Source organism: Anoplopoma fimbria, chromosome 21 (assembly GCF_027596085.1).
Source record: "Anoplopoma fimbria isolate UVic2021 breed Golden Eagle Sablefish chromosome 21, Afim_UVic_2022, whole genome shotgun sequence".
Taxonomy (NCBI): Eukaryota; Metazoa; Chordata; class Actinopteri; order Perciformes; family Anoplopomatidae; genus Anoplopoma; species Anoplopoma fimbria.
The window spans coordinates 12042689-12063814 of record NC_072469.1 but is presented as its reverse complement, the minus strand read 5'-3'; positions in this window follow the sequence as shown (position 1 = coordinate 12063814).

Genomic DNA, 21126 nt, shown 5'->3' with positions numbered 1-21126 from the left:
CACACACACACACACAGATCGTCGGCTAGCCTGGCCCAACCCTGGCCATCTGTAGAGATGGTGAGAAAAGAGAACCTGAGGGCTTCAGATAGATATCATCTCACAGACACACATGCACACACACACACACACACACACACACACACACACACACACACACACACACACACACACACACACACACACACACACACACACACACACACACACACACACACACACACACACAGAGGGAGAGGTCGGCCAGCCCAAGTATCATTGATTGTTGGGTGGAAGCACCCCAGAGACTCATCAGATTACTCCGAGAGCGGGGGGCAACGGCTCAAAATCAAACACCAGGAATCTTCCTCGTAGCTTTGCTCTTATTCAAACTCCCCCCCCCACACACACACACACACACACAGCGAACGCAGAGCACCACAGGTTGTTGGGAGGAGGGACGCGGGTGAAGATGAGGATGAGGATGGGAGTGAAATGCCCTCTTTTTTTTTTTTTTTTTTTTTTTTGCAACTTTTTGGGGGATTTTTTATCTGCTCAAGAATTCCTTCGTCCCTTCACCTCTTAACTTATTACCCTCCTTTCACATGCTCGTTCTTTTTTTGTCGTTTTAATTGCACTCAAGTCCCATGAATATGATAATATTGGACAAGGGGGAGGGATGAAACACACTCACGTACAAGAACTTGACAAGACAAATACTGCACAATAAGGGAGGGTGAATAGAAATAAAAAATCCCCTCCAGTCAAAGAGAAAGAGAAAGAGAAAAAAAAACATTCAGAAATGTTCCACCAGAGGAGGAAGGAGTGGACAAAGAGAAATAAAGGGTGAAAACAGGTCCGGTGTGTGCCATGGTGGCCCTCTTACCCTCTTTTCTTCTCCTCTGCTCTGCTCTCCTGTAACCCAGGGTGTTGCCTCTCCTCTGCTCTCCCGACGGCCTCTTCTAAAAAAATTCCCTCCCCTTCACCCTCCCGACGCCTTTGCCGAGGGTCCGCGGCAAGCTGGGAGGTGGTGATCTCCCTCCCCCTCCCAGTTCCAGGAAGAGCTCCCTGAGGAGAAGGAGGAGGAAGCAGATCCCGGCAGATGGGGGATCCAGCAGCGGGGGAGCCGGCGGAGCTGGTGATGGAGCAGGTTAGTGGTGCTGATGCTGCCAGAAGAGAGGGGATGAGGGGAGGGATGGATGCTTAACAAAAGATCCCCACCTCCTCCTCCTTCTCTCCTCTTCCTCTCCTCCCCCGGTCCTCCACCACTTTCTCTTCTCCCACTCTTCCCTGCTTTCCGCTCTCGCCTTCACCTTCTCTCCGCTCCGAGAGAAGCCAGTTGTTGCTCCGCCGCGGCAAAACGAACTGACAGCCGGCGTCGAGCCGGCGGAGAGAATGAGAGAGCAGAGAGCAGACGGAGACGGGAGAGAGAAAGAGAGAGAGGGAGAGAGGGAAGAAGGAGAAGAGAGAGAGAGAAAGAAAGGGAGAGCGTGCGGTGTGATGTGGCATCTGCGAGAGAGTGATAGAGAGAAGAGAGAGGGATACGGAGGTAGAGGTGGACGGGTGGAGGGGGGAGGAGGGGGATGGACGAAGGAGGAGGAGGAGAGAGAGAGAGGTGGGGTGAGGCAGGATGCGGGGAAGGATGAGAAAGAGAGAGCAGACAGGAGGAAATAAAGAGAGAGAGATGTAAAGAAACAGAGAGAGGTATTGCAGCAATGAAAACCACCAGCGGACTCTGTCCCTGCTATGAGGACAGCCAGAGAATAATTAGATTGGAGCTTCACACACACACACACACACACACACACTTTTCTTCCTCTCAGTCACACACACACACACACACACACACACACACACACACACACACACACACACACACACCACACCCCTGGCACCTAGTAATGGTGCATTAATTGATGTGCTGTGCGCTCCGCGGCCCTCGGCCAACACCTCCACCACCAGCACCCACTACAAATCTGGAAATATAAAAAAAAACATCAGATATAAAGCGAAAGATGACGACCATGATGATGACGATGATGGGAAGACTAGGAGGAGTAGGAAGAGAGGGAAGTGAGTTAGCCCCTCGGGACTGATGAAAACACACGATAAGCATGGGGGGGGGACTGGAAATCATATGCACTGACACACCACACCACATCATCCACTGTGAGCAGCACTCACGGCCAACAAAAGCCTCAGCGCACGTGTGTGTGTGTGTGTGTGTGTGTGTGTGTGTGTGTGTGTGTGTGTGGAGGGGGTTTCAAGTGTGACAACATTTGATTCTATTTTTTCCTCTTTGTTGAAAAGGAAAGGTAACAAGGTGTTAGGAGTCATCAAGATGCCTCCTTTCCACTTCTCTCTGAGGGAGCCTCACACCCGTATTATTTTGGTTTTTTGTAAAGCCAATACTGGCAGGACTACATTTACAATTTGATAATTTTTTCTCTAAACTCTAAAGTTAAACAGTTTTCATCTCGAAAAATCCCATCAGATTTCACGTTTTGTATTGTAATCCCACAATATGTTTTTGTCACAGTGGTGAAAAATCACTTTCAAACAGCATTTAGAGCTTTGAAAGACTAAAATAGAAAGGCAGCAGCTCCTCTGGATGAAACGCGTCACACATACCGTCTGAAGGGAAAGTGAAACGATTGAAAAATCTGAAACCCAATGGCGGAAGAGGACCGTCACGATCACAGGCTGAATGACCGGACCAGATAACGGACTCTTAAGAATCAGCCAATATATTTGGCTCAGACAGAACAAGGCTGGCGACAGAAACAAAAAAATGAAATGCAAAAAAAGATACGTAGGAAGAGGAGGAGGATGAGGGTGTAGAATGAAAGCAGTAAGACAAATGAAACCAATTTCCTCAGGGCTGATTTAAGGTCTTCTTAATGCCAACTGGTCTCTTAACTCGCCGCAACAGGCCTTGACTTTTCAAGCTGACATTTTCAATTAGCGAGGCTTAAAATCATTTGAGCAGAAGGAACGGGAGACCCCCGTTTTAAACCACAGATAATGGTCCGATAGTATAAGATTCCCAGTAGGTGTCCAGAGCGCGCTCACACACACACAAACACACACACACACACACACACACACACACACACACACACAAATCCAGGAACAAATCAGTGATACTGTGCCATTCTTTTTTTTTCAAAGCAGGGAGGGACATGAAATGCACACAAACATCAGACAAGCTTTCATGTTCTGTTTCTTTTTCCTTTACATTAGCTCCACTGAAAGGCCAAAAAGCCTCAAAAAAAGATAGAATCATTTAAAAATTAGGAGTGGGGGGGGCGCAATCAATGGGCCGGTTTGCATGCAACAAGGATTGTGTTTAGATTCTGTTTTGGTTCCTCTTCATATTTGAGGAAAGTCACAGAAGAAAACCAACGAGAACGCCTCATTTCAGCAGTGTCTTCATTTCAGCGGAGCGACGGAGCAATTACATTTACATTTCTGCCTCAGACACGCGTGAGTCTCCAGAGTCAAAGGAAATTAAAATCTCTCGAGGATTCAGTCTTTGAGGGCGACTAGGGGGGTAAAATAATCATACACGATTTTTTTTTTTTTTTATCTGGGATGGAGATGCTTCCTTAATGTATAGCAGACAAAGGAGTGCTCTGCTCTGTTCCATGGCGGTCTAGTGCCCCCTAGTGGACGCCTGCTGTATGCCAGCTGCTGTCGACTCATTGTTCGGTAGCAGCAGGTGCTTTTAGAGCTGAGACAGCGAGAGGAACGCAAGGAAAAAAAAAAAAAGAGGGGAGACAAAGCTCAGCAATGGAATTATATGTATTTTAAAAAAATATTATAATATTAAATAACAGCCAGTCCAATACAATGAAGGTTCCTACCTGACAGGTGCTGCATGAAAAGATTGATGGAATCCTGGCGCATTTTTCCTGAAAAGTTTCTGGATATAGAAGATACAAAATATGATAAAAAAAAAAGACAATTAAGCTGCTTCATAGGGATGTCAAACAGGGGACATATTATCTCATAGTGGGTTTACTGTTGTTTTTCTAATATTAATCTATGAACAGGGGGAGAAGTCTGCATCCTTGTTTCTTGGGGGCAGTAGATTGTTCAGCCTTAAAAATACAGCACACTGGCAAAAAAATTTATATCAGTATTAAGCTTTGAAATATTCATAAGACACACAAACGCACACTCTCTTACTCACTAAGGCACATTTTAGACTTGAGAGATGTTTTAGCAAAAGCATTCATCCAACATTCATGCCTAAAAATCTGATTGGACTGAGAATCCAATTGATGGAAGCAGAGGGAGCTGCAGGAGAAAGAGCTGGGCAGAGAAAAAGAGAGAGAAGAGAGAGAGAGCGAGAGAGCTAGACAGTCAGTGGGGTGTGATGAGGCCATGGGCAGCTTTTCTTCTGCAGGAAGGTCTCGGTCTTTTCAAAGCAGCCCAGCCTCACAAAAGGGCAGAGAATTGGGTTTTGAGGCGCCACAAGGCCAAATCTCTGCACGGCATCGTGTTCGGCACACAACAGTTACAGAGGGAGACAGTAGCGGGTAAAAGAAAGAAAAAGTCCATACGCTATTAACGCACAATTAATTCCATGAGGCATTTTCATGTTGGCAGCACTGAAGAAGGTTTCCTGTCAGCAGAACATACCAGCAGTTACGGGTCAGTTGTTTTAAAAACACAAAGAAAATTGATTTCCATATTCCCATTTTACTTCATACAGTTTATGGAACCTGAACATTTATGTCATGCATTTAATTTGGTTTCTGTTACTAGTTTATACAATAGAATAATAATCAGTCCATTCGTATGTTATACACTGTACTGTTAACTTAAGGGCAGGGTCAAACATGAGCGAATGCCGGCGAGTGACCGTCGCCTCGTGATATCGCTCTGGACAGTTGGCGGTACTTGGTTTTGGCCTTGACTGTTTTCAACTCTTACAGCTGAACAGAGTTTTGATGCATATTTGATCGACACTGCACAGTTCATCGGCTGCAGAGGCGATATTCGTGCTAAATGGGAAAATGCACGTTGGTTCTATTCACCCCCTTCAATCGCAAAGAATGAAAGTGAACGGGTAAGGAATTTTCACCAATTGCGGTACATATTTAATAAGCATTATTGAAGGGAGCATGAGATCCAAGATGGCTTTTGCCCACGACCTCTTTCCTGTAATTGTTGTGCAAATGACAATAAAGAACTTGAAAAAAATAGATCCTAGTGACCAGGAAGTAACAGTTAAAGCTTTTACCCTTACATCGCATTGTGGATGGTAACAACGTTGGAACTTGGGCTTATTTTTGCTCCGACCAGTCACTGCTGGCTGAAAACCGAACAAAGGACATCCAGCTGACTACCACCTTCTCATGTGAAAAAAAAATAATAATTCAACTTTCATTTTAAATGGTAACACTTACATGTGTGGGCAGCAGGGGTAATTGCATGGAAGCCATTTTAATGAGCTGGTGATGGTGGAACTTTTTTAATGGCGACCACTTTAAAACCTCAGACAGGTTGGAATCCAAACTTTGAGAAATAACTAATTGAATGTCTATCAACTGTGAACTTATCCTTGTGTCGTACTGTAAACCAGAACAGCTTAGTTTAGAACACACACCTCATCAACAGATACAAGTTTACACATCATCACAATGAAACAAATTATAATAAAACAATAAAAATATTAAATAAATGCTTATTTGTAGCCCACACGCAAACACAAGCTTGCCGATGCACCAGAATTAATAATTGAATGTCCAACAACCACATTCTACTACACTAGACATGTATGTGATATTAAAGAAACAATATACACATGTTTTACACACACACACGAAGGCAAACAGAAGGTGAAGGTCTGTATACAGTCGCTGTATGCGTCATCTGATCTGTGCACATAATGAGGTTTGAGTCACAGTATGTAAAAATGCCTCACCATTACTGAACCTGTGTTTATAGAGAACAAGTCCATGTTAATGACTTTGTCCCATAAATCAATAGAAGGAAGAGCATCTTCTGACTGAACACAGAAAATCACCATATTGTTACTTTTGTCTCTCACATTCAAGATAAGAACAACGCAGAAAGGCGACACCACAATATAGTAAAGTAACTATACATGTAAATATATATAAATATATATATATATATTAACCTTCCCATACAACAAGACTGCTCTCTCACTTAGGTTTTTAGGAAAACGTAATTTCTCCCAGATTATTGTTGCTGTTTTTAAAACAGTTTGAAACACAACCAAACGAACAAAGCTACTTTGTTGGGTTTAGTTGAAATAAAGCACGACGAAAGCAACCGAAATCCGTGACAAAATATGTTTCCCTTGAAGCGTAACTAACAATGCAGTTTTTTTGCACAGGAATGTCATTTTTAGGTTTTGGTTGACGTGAAATTTCCCACTCATGCACTCACATGCCACAGTGGGTATTCCTCTTATGTTGCTCTTTAAATAACTAACTTGGTAGTTGGCTGATCAAACAAGTGCGTCATCTCTTGCATTAGCTGGTCTGTAATTCAGCATCGGTGCTACGCCAGAGCCTCTGCAGACGTCTCGTTAATGAGCAACAATGGTCTGTCCTGTAATACTAAGGAGCTCCGTTGTTGCGCTAACAAGCAGCAGCCTCCGAGTCGAAGGCAGAGCCCGCTCCACTGCGGGTTGTCGATCGGCGACCTTCTGGCCTTGATTCGCAGAGCTTTGCATAACGAGGACCTCCACATGGGCCTCTGATGCTACTTGTGGTTCAAGAGGTCGGCTGGATGAAGGAGGAGGTAATCATGTGCAGAGCCTGAGAGGGGCAGACGGGGAGCAAACAGGATCCAACTGCTGCTGGCGGTTTCTGAGGCAGTTCAAATGACAAAACTGAGCTTGTCTGTGAGATCAAAATAATAACTTCTGCAGGTTTGCTAATAAACAATTCAAAAAGGAACTCTCAAAAACTTAGAGATGTGTATAAGAATATATATTAGATGGATTAGCAGTTACTATAGGCAGAGTGAGGCAGGTTTATCAGAATGAAAACCAAATAACCCATGATGCTGTGCAAGTGAAGCTAATCATTATATCATATATGATTATGCAATATATATATATATATATATATATATATATATATATATATATATATATATATATATATATATATATATATGAGGGGAAACCTATTTTCTCCCATTAGGGTCGCAATTTAAAACAGTTAGTTTAGTAGTTTATGTAAGTGTATGTATTTTTTTTATTAATCATGAATATTGTTACAATGTGGAAACATTAATGAAACATTAATTAAGATTAATGCAGAGACAAATGGTAGATGAGAAAAAGCATAATTGCGACGGCATTAAACAATAATAAAAAACTAGCTTTCTTCCTCCATCTGTTTGGTCCCGTCTTCAGTTATGTATATATGCCAAAAAACTATTCTTTCAATTTTGTCCTAAAATGGCTTTGTAATTAAACATAGTACATATATTGAATCTGAAATAATATATCTCTGTGATCATGTAGACCACTTCACTGATGCAATAATCCAACTTCCTGGACAACATGAATATACTGTTTTTACTTCATATGCATTTACTGTCGTTTTTTATGCCCTATTTCAACTCAAATACTTTTTCATGTTGATTCACTATATTCAAACATATGATGAATACATCTTTAAATAGATTATTTTGTATTTACTGTTTGCATTTTTGTTCTTATTTCAACTGATGTGCCATCATGTTAACACACCTTACATATATGTGTAAATAGAAAATGTATTCACTAAACTTAAATAGGTGGCGTTGAGGACAAGATTGAGGCAAAATTAGACAACATCTGTTTGGAAGTCCCATTATCTGTTTGATCCAACCATCCAGCCACTTCCTTCCAATGCGTATTTTCTCGCTCTTTATACTGCGCCAGTTGCTTTCACCATCTAACATTGACATAGATGGGTTTAAAGTGGATATAGTAGACGGACTGGTGCGTCTCATACAGACGGTAAAGGGTGCCTTGGTATCAGACCTCGAGGGCCAGTCATATTTGACGAGTAAGCCTTTTTGTAATTCGGCAATATGGAGCACTAAAGGTAAAGCTAAACTACCATGGTTTCTAACCCCGCAAATATTAGTAGAAATGTATTGCATCATTCATTGCTTACATATGCTGGGCACACACACATACACAGAAAACATACAATAAACAAGCAAACCCAAAAACGCAATGTCAATTCAGAAAATCACTAGTAAACAAGGAAGAAGAAACAAGAAACTTATTTTCTATCACTTTCCAGAAGCGCACAAAAAACAGCCCCCCTCCTGCCTCCAAGAAGAGAGTTATGGTGCGCCTGTCGGTATTTACGGCCTGAAGGTAGATGAGCTTCAGAGAGTGGGCGGACAGCCGGGATTTGTTTTATGCTTATTTGTGTCCAAAATGTCCATATATTGACCGGGAAGATTGACCTCTACCAGCTAGGTCCTGCCTGCTTGGGCACGTCTTCCTCCCTCTCTTTTAATTCTCAAATGGCCTCGGCTCTAGGAGTATTTGGTGGGTCAGGGTCAGTCACTTGTAGAGAGACCAGTGTGTGTTTGCATGTAATGGCTGTAAACCAAAAAAAAGCAAATGAAGGGCTGTGACCGGGGGCGATCCTTGGGAGAGGCAGCCAGGCCTGAAGCAAGCAGCAGGCCCTTTTAGACTGAATCAGAGCAGCCTAATTATCAATCCAGTCCTGCCTTCACTGTATGACTTGTATAACATCACGCAGGAGTTTCACAGGATACATCGAGATATGAGAGATGACACGTTAAAGGTCCATGTATTGAAATTAGATTGTTGCAACAACAGGGGTGCATCTACTGTGAATACGAGCAAGGCACATTGGAGGTGTTTAAGGATACAATACTTTCAAAACAAGCAAAACATTATGCTTGAATAACTTTGGAGTACTGTATGGGGTTGCGATACCAGCACTGGACATGCTGTAACAAAGTGGCAGAGTCTGGATGAAAATAAAGCATTAAGGAAATTATATGAATACAAATTAACATTTTTAGTTCACTATATCATAAATAGTCCTCTGGTGTAATGGACAGGTGTCATAGATTTAATCACTTTTAAAGTGATTATAACTCAGAGTTTCAGCTCATTGTTGAGCTGTTCAGCCAATAACTTTTACTGTTCTGGTTCAGTGCTCTTATGCATCTTATGGCAGGTGCCATGCCATTGTTCCAAGGCCCATTGCTAAAAAAAAACTAAAAAAAACTCTCAACGCACACAGTAGCACATGGCTAATTATTATGCATAATGCCATCATTGGACATACCAGATTTTATTTTCCAACCCTGGGAAGACATGACTCACTCTAATCTGTCTCTGTTTGGCTTAACCTGATATTGTTACCCTAAACCTAACTAAGCTCACTCGTCACCTAACCAACCCAACCAACAAAGGCAACCAGTAATAGACTGGTGGGTCATGCCTTAGCAAATAGGTAAAATAATCGTGAGGTGATGTCATTCTAAATAATAATTAGCCATATGCTTCTATTTGTTGGATGGGTAGTTTCTATTTTCAGAATAATGGGCCTTTGGAACAATTTGTTTTTGGGGATTGAAGGCTTTCAGACAAATGGGACATTTTTTGGACTGTTTTGGGAACAATGCCCATCATTAACAGGAGGGTAATCTTATAATGATTTGTTTAAAGAAAAAGTCTAGGAAATAGTTGTAAATAGTCCTGGTTGAATTCCCCTGAGCACATAAATGGAGAGAAGACAGATTCTTTGACAGTTTTTTACCTTTTTTGCTATCTTTATTTCGGCTGATGTCAAAGTCTGTTTGCACTGATGTGCTTTAATTTTCTCATTAACGCCAGTTAAGTTTAAAGTTTAATCACCTCAGAAATACTTAATTGGACTTGTTGATCCATTTAATATCAGTGATACCTTGGGCTATTTTTGTAAATATGTTAGTTGTGGCAGAAAACACAATTGTCTCTTGGTTGGAGCACCACAAATAAAAGCTCCCATTCACCTCCATTGCACTTGGGTAGAGGCAGAAATCTTAAAGACAGAAACTTGACAAATTGAAAAACAGCAAATCATCTTGCCCTCATAACACTTATAGTAAATGTTCAGTTTTTTTTCTCTCCTTCTCTTTGGGATTTTCATGTGGACCAAACGTATACATCGATGTAACACTAATGTGAGTACAGATGGAGGCAACGAACCCCGAGCTATTTGTGCGAAAGCGTGACACGCGGGCAACCGGAGAGAAATTTTCCGTCAAGGTGAATAATCAGAGAAAGTAGAATGGTTTGGCAACAGACACAGCTGAGCAGAGAGGAGCTGAGAGGCCTTCAGCCTTCAGCAGATTGTCTGTCGAATGAATTCGACGACACGTCCCCGAGGACCAAATAACAGGGAGACGCTGAGAAACACTCATTGCTGCTCTGATTGCCATATTCTCCAGATAATTAACTGTCAAGGTTCTTGTCACCATCCCCCTCCTCTACCCCAACTCCCTCTTCTCTTCTATTTCTCTCTATCACCTCCTCTTTCTCTCTCTCTCTCTTTCTATGCTACTTCTCGGTGGTGTGGCGGAGCTCGATCTGCCCCCTCATTACTTACTGGCACATATTAGCTGCGTTTATCCATGAGCGATCGGCTATCGCACAGAGCAGGGGAAGGAGGCAGGCTCCGGGTATGGTGGTGCGAGGGAGAGGAGGAGGGTGAGTGAATCCAGGCGGAACTAATTTTTTGACAGGTCCTTGATATGGGTTTGGGGGGGGGGGGGGGTGGGGGTGTAACAAAACAGGGACTCAGCCACTGAAATCCTCTGGGTTTGGGGGGGTAGGAGGGGTATTTTGTTATTCATCCAAGTGACGCTGCTGTCTCGTAGCATCCAGACGCCGTAGATCAAGGGTCTCCAACAAGTCGCTTGCAAGCTACCGGTAGCTTGTCATCCGTTTGATGGGGGCTCGCTAAAGGTTGAAAGAATACATACATAAAGTTGAAAACACAAAGTCACTTTGTAAATCTTTTTAAATGTCTATCCAATCAGATTCATAGACAAATGCTTATTTGCCAATCAGCTGTGGATTGGACGATTAACGATGCTTTTCAAGTTTGGTAACATCAGTGACGCTGTGACATTACAGCGTTGAATGCAGAAAATAGCCGGGAATAAAATCGAAAAAATGTATCTGACAGAATATGTTTTTCACAAATGTGAATGATAAATTGATGTTTCTTATTTGCGGTGCAAGCTTATCAGTTTGCAAAAGATAACATCAAAAGTCATAAGATGGGCAGTTCGATCTCTTGCTTCTTGTCCAAATTGCTTATAGTTACAACTAAAATGAGCAGTAAAAGCAGCAGCCATAACAACACACCTTGAAGTTATAAGGAGGTGTATTATGGAATCATAGTATATCTGTAAAATACTGGACACTTTTTTTTTTTTTTTTTTTACAAATATTTGTATTCAATTGTTCTCATGTTTCTTTTTAACAAAATTTGCTATTAATGGCCAGTATGTGTGAAAGTGTAATAACTTACTTCTTATTTTCTAAAAGTAACCATTATGTTTGTATCCATCTCATCCATATATATATATATATATATATATATATATATATATATATATATATATATACATACATTGCACTGGAAGAGTCTATATATAGACTCTTCCAGTGCAGCTGCAGAGCTGCTCAGCACCATCGCCTCTGTGAATGAAATGCCACATTTTATGCCTGAAGTGAAAAGTAAATTCGGGCTGCACAGTGCATCGCCTAGTAACTGCACCTGCCATGTTTGTTTTTTGTTGATAATGCCACATTTCCACCTACTCGCCTTGCTTTGCATAGAGCTCGGGAGAAATGAGATCGGATCACAGCGCGGAGGAGAAATGCCAGGTGTGAATGCAAAGGGCGTGATCAGACTGTTCATTAAACATAGTGTACGATACTGAGTGACGCTGTGGAAGAAGTTATAATTCATTTAAGTCATTTTTTAACAATTTTCCAAAAGGAATGCATAAAGATTATATACTGTAGCATGAAGGTTTTTGATTAAATAAAAAATATAAACAAACAAAAAGGTGTAGGCCAAAGCCTAAGCATATTTGACCTACCCTTTTACTTAGTTTATTCTAATAAGCATATATTGTCATACATACATTATACATAAATTGCATTGTGAAAGCCATATTGGCTGAACCCTCATTGTCGCAATGATTGATCCCTTTTGTCAGCCCTAATTACACATTTCGAAGCCACAAGCTCCCCTGTTGTTCAATGCAATTTTCTCTAAATACAAAAGTGACCAAGAAATCTTTATTATTTGCACCAGAGGCCATAACAAGTACTCGAAGGGGATGAGGGCAATTTTGTCACGCCCTCTGCTTCTGCCCCCTCTTCTCCTCCTCTCCCTCTCTCTGTCTCTTTGTCTGTGTTGTGCTCCAACTTAAGGAGTGGAATCTGAGGCCGTATGCACAAACATTCTGAGAATACTCTCAGTGAGCTCCTAACTAAGCCTTAAAACATGTCTAGAAAAGAGTTATGAGTGATTTAGGAAACTTAACTTTCCTAGATATGACACATTCTTTTAAACAGTTTTGATTGGTTGATGTAAATATACAACAAAAAAACATGTAAAAATGCAGTCTTTGTGATGGGTGTAGAATGGAAAGTGACAATTGAATCCAGACAGTCGTCACTGTGAAGCTGCTGCAGTTAGGTTTAGGAAAAATATAATGATTGGACTTAAAATATATCCGCAAACTAAGTAAGATCAAAATACCTCTACAACACTTTGGGACACAAATACCTGTCCCCTGGTTAACGGTCCTGTGTTGGTTTGACCCATCCCCCGTGATTTTATACTACATCACCTGTTGTGAGTGTAGCATCTTCAAGCATATGTGTTTACCTTGCAGTCAGTACAGACGATATAATGTAAAACGACATGCAAAAAGAAACAATGCTGTTGTTATTGAACGCTAAATAACTTACAAATGTGTCGTATCATTCATACGCCGGGCTGCTTAATCTTAGAATAAATGGGTGAATGAACATGTAGTGTCAAAGCACTTTGAGTGGTCTTAAGACTCGAAAAGCTCTTTACAAGTAAAAGTCCATTCGCTGTTTGAAATTGTAACACTTTGGTGCATTTTAATGTATAGAAGGAAGGAACAACATCTATGTTCAGCGTTTTACCAAAGTATTGACAGAACGTTCATGTCCTGCCTTTAACATAATGTTTTGTTTCTGTATGTTTTTCCAACATAGTTCATCAGCAGCAATGGTATTTTTCTGTGCCAAAAGTTGGAGAGAAACAAACAAACAATCAATGTTAATTGAAGTTGTATTCAATTTGTAGGATAGGATAGTGTGCTTGTGTGTGTATGTGTGTTTGTGTGCCATATGTCATAGTCTGGGGAATTTCTTTTTCTCGCTAAACTGGCTGCCTTGTAGAATCAACAAGACAAATCCCTGTTTAAAACGGGATGGATGGGAAATGGCCACCTGATTGGTTATACAGCCTCCTTAACAATGTTACAGCAGTGTGAGAGGAACGGGGCGATCAATCAACCCACAGCAGGACGGTACAATGCCTGGACATTTCTACAAGAAACGGAGAGCAAATGGCAAGGGTAAAAAAAAAAGATCACATTCGCGTGATCAAACTTGACCATTACTTTGACCACATTCAAAGATCCGGCAGCTCGGAGGTGCAGTGGTTCTCCTTTTCTGGGTGCCTTTACCAAAGTCCAAAAAACATGAAGTTAGGTTGACCGGCGACTCTAAATTCTTTGGTGTATATGCGAGCATGAGGTTGCCGTCCGTTTGGTGTCTATGATGAATGGGGACCTGTCCGACGTAGAATGCATTGATCTAAGTGTAAAGCGGTTAATAGACCTCTTAAATCACTGTTGTTTGAATCCAGTGCAGCAGGTTGGTTACAGAGAACAGCACATAACAAAAACAGCAAATTTGTTATTAAACAAATAATCAATTTATATTTTATTTCGGAGAAAGGGGACTTGTTGGAGCCCTACAAGTCCTATTATCTAAATAGTCAACTCATAATGTATCAGAGAAATCATATTCAATTGTTTGCATCATATTTGAACAATATAGACCCTTTACAAAAAAAGAAAACCACTTTCCAAGTGCTCCCTCAGTGTCCCTTTAGGTTGTATGTTTTGGTTCCTTTTTTTATTTTGTATTTATAATAATGAGCTTATTCTAAATGTATCTATCCGCCAATAAATGTACTTGGCTCAATTAAATTAGCGACCCACACAATGTGGGCAAGTAAATGACGACTGCGTTGTTCGGAAATTAGCAATGACAGTTGCTTTGCGCTTTGCACCACTTTGCGCTTGTGCGAGATAAGACCCTTTAGTCTCACTAGCACAGCAGTTATTTTCTCAGCATGTGCATTTTCTGCAACGCATCTGAAAGCTTGAAATGCTCCTCTGGGCATCTGTGACTTATCTCCAAAAAATGGTTAGTCCTCCCAATTCAGCTGTTTCTAAACGAGAGAGAAGCACAAATATAATTGGGACCATCATCAACGCTAAGTGTAACTAGCGCCATAAAGAGAATAGTCAAAGAGGAACATATGAGATCATTATTCATAGGAAGATCAGCAAGGTTACCTGAAATATTAGCTAGGTTTCAAACATTTACTTGACCCGACTTTCAAATTGACAGCAAAGACAAGTCAAAGATGACCTAAAAGTATTCTCATTATCATAATTACACACTGGCACATGTTGTAAATCTACTGGGAGCTACCAGTACAGGCTGCAGATATTTTGACTCTTAATCGCCATGATATAATGCAATAAAGCAATAAAGCAAGGGTTGCCATAGCTTACACTTCTAAAGCACAACACCTGCTTTAGAGCTCTGTTTTGATTTTACTCAATCTCATGCTTAATTAAGCGACATAGTGACTGGATTGATAATATAGATATATATTTCCAGATGTCATCTGAGCATCAAGAGTCATCGGACAATAAGAACTGAATAGTCCAAAAAAACAAGCGGCCATTGGTACAAATGTCCATTTCTCCCCAAAAACTACAAAGAGAAGCACAAGGCTAATTAATGGCATCACAACCTAGGCATGATCTAGGGCTGACAACCTCTTGTTGATGGTCGATTGGTTGGTCAATATGCTCTTGTCAGGCCAAATTGTGATTGGTCCTACAGTCACTGGTGTTCATTTCATAAGGAGAACACCACCTCTTGATCCATTATTTTCGGGGGGAGGGCAAAACGAAGGTCAGGACACTGGACAGCTCCCCTTTTTTCCGCAGAGTACCTTGGAGTCTAGTCTCTGTCACTGTCCTTGACTCAGACCTGACAATAGTGCAATTACAATGCATCAAGTTGGTGGTCCGCAGGTCGGGTTTGGATGGTTGATAACTGCATATTCTGCTCTCATAACGGGTCAGATGGTTTTTGAGTAATAAATGAAACCTACAGAGTGCCTTGGTAGCCAATGGGTTACAGCTTAGGCCACATTATTCCAACGCTACGGGTTTGATTCCAGCCTTTGGACCTTACATGCCTTTGGACCTTACATATACATTACATTACATTACAGTCATTTAGCAGACGCTTTTATCCAAAGCGACTTACAGGAAGTGTATTCAACATAGGTATTCAAGAGAACTACTAGTCACCAGAAGTCATAAGTGCATCTCCTTTCTTAAACAAGCATCTAAAAGCATAAACCAGAGCAAAAGTATAGTGCAGAGGCAAATTACTACGAAAACAATAATTGCAACAGACTAATACGAATACAATAAGTGTTACAAACTACTACGAATAGGATAAGTGCAGTAAACGAATACGAATTCAATAAGTGCAGCGAACTGATACGAATACAGTAAGTGCAACAACTAATACGAATGCAATAAGTGCTACGAGGAAGGCTCAGGGTAGTACTTCTTGAAGAGGTGAGTTTTCAGCCTGCGCCTAAAGATGGGCAGCGACTCTGCTGTCCTGACGTCAGTGGGGAGTTCATTCCACCACTGAGGGGCCAGGACAGAAAAAAGCTGTGACCGGGTGGATCGGCCGCAGGGACCTCTGAGCGACGGGGCAACCAATCGCCCGAGGCAGCAGAGCGAAGTGGTCGGGCGGGGGTGTAGGGCTTGACCAAGGCCTGGAGATAGGAAGGAGCTGTTCCTTTCACTGCCCTGTAGGCTAGCACCAGAGTCTTAAACTGGATGCGAGCTCTTACAGGGAGCCAGTGTAGAGAACGGAGAAGGGAAGTTGTGTGAGAGAACTTGGGGCGATTGAACACCAGACGTGCTGCAGCTTTCTGGACAAGCTCCAGGGGTCTGATGGCCGACGCCGGGGCTCCGGCAAGTAGTGAGTTGCAGTAGTCCAGGCGGGAGATGACCAGAGCCTGGATGAGCACCTGCGCCGTCTCGTCAGTGAGGAAGGGGCGAATCCTCCTGATGTTGTAGAGGAGGAATCTGCAGGAGCGTGTGACCGATGCAATGTTTGCTGAGAACGACAGTTGGTCGTCCAGGGTCACACCCAGATTCCTCACAGTCCGAGTTGGCGTCACTACGGCATCATCAATGGTGATGGACAGGTCTCGGTGCGGGCAGCCCTTCCCCGGGAGGAACAGTAGCTCGGTTTTGTCTAGGTTGAGCTTCAGGTGGTGTGTCGTACATGCCTTTGGACCTTACATGCCTTTGGACCTTGCATATCATATACGTCTTTCTTTCCCCATTTCCAGTCTCTTTCTTTACATTGTCAAGGAAAGGCATAAATGCCAAAAAAAAGATCTAAAAAAAGAAACTGACCCATGATCCCATCATTGTTGATAGAGCTTTAGTGTGGACATATCAGAATTGCCTTCTAATATGTGTTGTCTATAAAAATCACCTAATTGTTTTGTTTATAATAAAACCTAACAGCTTGGATGGCTAGTTGTATTTTCAGAAATCATATGAATGTGGGCAGGTGCACGCTGGTCAGCCTTGAGTTTAGTATATAAACAATTAGGTTGAAAATAATTATATTTTCTGCGAATAGCACTTTATATTTATTCATAATTCTTATGTTACCAGTTGGAGTGCACTCTAGTTAATCTAGAGATAACGTGCATTTTTTTCCCCTACAATTACCAATTCAATAGGTAAAATGTTCTCTGGCTGACTACAGCCCTTGTGTGAGTATGTTATTGGTTTGGGGTGCCATGGGGAATATTAGAGATTTTTGTTGGTTAAATGCCTGTGTCTCACAGTACTCAAAGTCTTTGCAATATTGTATGGTGTTGCGTTTTAGGACTTTACATTTTTGTTTAATTTTTTGGGATCGTTTTTGGATACCATGGCCATTCTCCTCCTGCTGAATGTAAAATGACGGTTCACTAGTTTGATGGGAAATGTTGGGAGAACACCACCAAATCTTACTTAACAAGTCTATAAAATGGTGCTTGATCTAAACTTTAGCAAGTTTAAAGTTTTCGCAAGTCAATTTTCTTGTCTATGTGACTTGTAGAGTAAAGTCTCACCAGCATTAAAAATAGTGAAATCTAATAATTTCGTATGTTACTATACTTTTTTGAAGCAGCTTCATTTTGAATAATCAATATCGGACTCCAAAATCAGCTGAACCCTAACAGCTCAGATCAGGATCCTGCCATTGCCTCCAGTCCCATCCACGAGCATCCGTGCCTTTAGCTGCAGCAGATAACATGTTATTACCCTCAGCCTGCTGGTCCAAGGCAAAAATACGGCCGTATCTGTCTCAATCTCTTCCAGTGCGTTGCCATAATGTCCCTGATTATTCGAGCCCAAATTAAATTCAGACCGGATATTAGCAATACACAAGCTCTCGTCAACAGTGCCATTTCCCTGGCATATGCAGGACATTATCCAGAAAGCATTGCTCTCAGCCCAATTAATCCCCCTCCACAGCAAATTTGCACACACACACACAACAGCGGCGTGCATGAACACTTACACACTTACTTGCCCAGCTAAATGCAGTCCAATGTTATGCCAACCTACGACTGGAAAACACAAAGAGCACAGCAGCCAGCCAAACAGCGTTGAACAATGCTGCGGTGATTAGTGATTTGGGATTGTTTTTCAGGGCGTGTAAATTGAAAAATTCCAGCTGGTAAGCATGCAGAATTGATTCCGCGGAGGAGGCCCGGGCTGATGCGTTTAGCAATTGTCCACACGAGCAAAATAATTCAATGGTAATAGGAGCGGCAGCTCGAGAGGGAGGGGAGGAATTGCATTTAAGTGGAAAGAACATTGAGTCAACATTTCTTTCTTTGTTGTTGGAGAGTGGAGTGTACACTGTGGCTTTTGGAGAATCTCTCTTTGCTTTGTGCATGCATGTGTGAGAGACAGACAGACAGAGAGAGAGAGTGAGAGAGAGCGGCAGGCAGCCCAAATAGAGTTGTACATTGTGTTTTCCCCATTCACAGAACGCTTTGATGAAAGAGTGAGGGTCAATATGTCTCTCTGCAGGTCAGTGCTGATATTTCTTTTATTAGAGCTGCTGACATGTTTTTACTTTCATTCCTCTCACTGGGCTATGATGACACTGCACTCACCTAGACAACAAAAAATGCTAAGTCGTCCAATTGGTCACCGGCAGTCGGATGATCAGAAAGGTTGGAAACAGTTTATCCAGATTATGTAAACACAGTATATTTATACTGGAAGTGAGCTCAGCGTAAATGTCTCTGTTAATCCCTCATTTAACGGGGGAAAAAGTGTGTGCACAACTGTAGTACAGTAGGTCTAAGTTGCAGCGGGAACCCCATGGATGTTTTAATATAGCTGATATATTGCCAGCCATTCTGCCTTTCTGCCAATTTGTCCCAGTGGTATTTACGATACTGCAAACTCACTCGTGACTCGTCAAATATCGAAGCTTGTTCAGTGGCCCTACGCTTCAAACTATGAAACCTCTGACGCTCCACATACCCCTGTGGTGTGTCAGGGACGGTGTGACGGGTTCTCACTCGTTACATGCTAAGCGTCTTTTCAAAATAAACCTCTGTTTTCACAGGAAACGTAACGTTTCTGCTCATTAAATGCATACAGTCTCTTTTCAAAAAGTACCTTCTGACTCGGGTTTACTTATTAGTAGTTAGGTTTTCTTTAGTATCGGTCATGTTTTAGGCAAAAAAAAACTGCTTGGTAACGCCTGGGCCACACTAAGCAGGGCATGTGCATAGCTAAACCTTTTTTATTTCAGCGCCCATGTTTACAATTTTCTGCAGCTACACAGGTGGCCGCTGTAGTTTTTAACAGAATGTTGCTCGAACAGGAGGAAATAGTGCATTTGTTGAGGACTATTTTCAGCAGATTAATCCACATTTGGTGCTTTATTAAGTATTTGTGGCAGCAGGAGTATCTGGGGTTGAGTCAAAATAAACTATAGTGTGTGAGACAGGGGCAACATAGTGGCACATCAATGTTTTTTTTTTAATGTTTTTTTATAGTTTTTGGACCAAAATGGAGCTATATGTCAAAGAGGAAGAAGATCTATCAGGCTTTGATACACATTATTATTGGCTCTACATATTGCTCACTGATCTTATCTTTACATTAAACCTTTGTGCCGACGTGTGAGAAGACAATGCTGTGCATCAGGCCGAGCTGGGTGGTCTGTGATTACGTTAACAAATAGCATTCACCATTCAAGTCAACAGAAAGGTTTTCAATGACAGCTAGCATGACAAAAGGTCAGCGGCAGGCTCAGCACTGCTAATTAAGTCCAATTGGTGAATGTCAGATCCACAAAGGGCAACGCTAATCCCCAGCCCTGCCTAAATAGGGATCTCTGATGTGTGTGTGTGTGTGTGTGTGTGTGTGTGTGTGTGTGTGTGTGTGTGCGTGTGTGTGTGTGTGTGTGTGTGTGTGTGTGTGTGTGTGTGACGATGGCTGATGGGTAGAGGTGTGTGTTTAGCAGAATACACTGCACTAAGGCAGTATGTACATTCAGTCTATATGAACTCCAAGAGCAGAGGGACAGTTAAGCACTGAGGAGATCAGTGAAGAGCACTTCAAATAAAACTAAAATAGTTTTTGGTCATATCAGGTCCTTATGGCGTCTGCAGCATTCATGTCTGGTTAAATTATTATTTACATACCTATACGGACACAATGAAGGCGCAGATAATGACATTTTTTTTTTTATTACATTTTTAATTGTCTATATATTGCAAAAGAAAAAACAAAGAAAACATGAAAGTTAAAAAATAACTTAAAAACAAAAAAAAATGATCTTTTGATCTTCATGATTGTAATAGTCCAATTGACATACAGCAGAGGAAAGTATTATAAGATTTTAATTAAATAAGACTCAAGAAGTAATGAACAAAAGAGGAAGTTAAACATAAAAAAGTAAATGATATTTAGTCCATATAGCAGTAATACACTTGATCTCTTTTCATACTTTTACACTACTTTTTTCAGTGAATACATAACCTTTATATACATGTGTGAAATTCACAGATATATAGTTCAATTCGGCCCTGTAGAAGCCACTGTGTGAACTTTAATCAAGAGCGTATTTGCTTTCCCCTGCTGTTTTTCATCCAGAAATGCAGATTGGTAAATGCCTCGGCTTTCTCCCTCTTTCCCCCCTGTCTCCGGGCGGCCGTGGGAGGAGGTGTGCGTCGCTGCAATGTTTGATTAGCACGTCTCTTGGGGGATGTGTGTGTCTGTGACAGTGCGGCCACATGTAGCTTCTAATGAGCCCCAGTGGTGGCCCTTCAGTGGGCATGCCTATTGATCATTAGCCTGCTGTCCACACTCTAATTTCCAACAAAGAAGCACCGGTTGCAACGAGAGGCCGGTCGGATCGCCTGTTACTGGGTGTGTGCGTGTTCATGTGAGATGTGACATCTAGATGGGTGTTCAGAGTGTGCAGTTCGACGCAGGAAAGTCCAGGTTTGATGTGTGACAATGCGTACGTCAAAGGCAGCAGGTTGCCTCCATCGATTAAGATGTCTAAACCAGAAGCCAGAGGGGTCAGCAAGTTATGGGCACACCACACTGGTAAAATGGGCCAACACTGGCTTTTACTTTGAAATAGAAACATGGTGGACTCACTGTCATCCAGCTCCTGTATGATCAGACTGGTCTCAA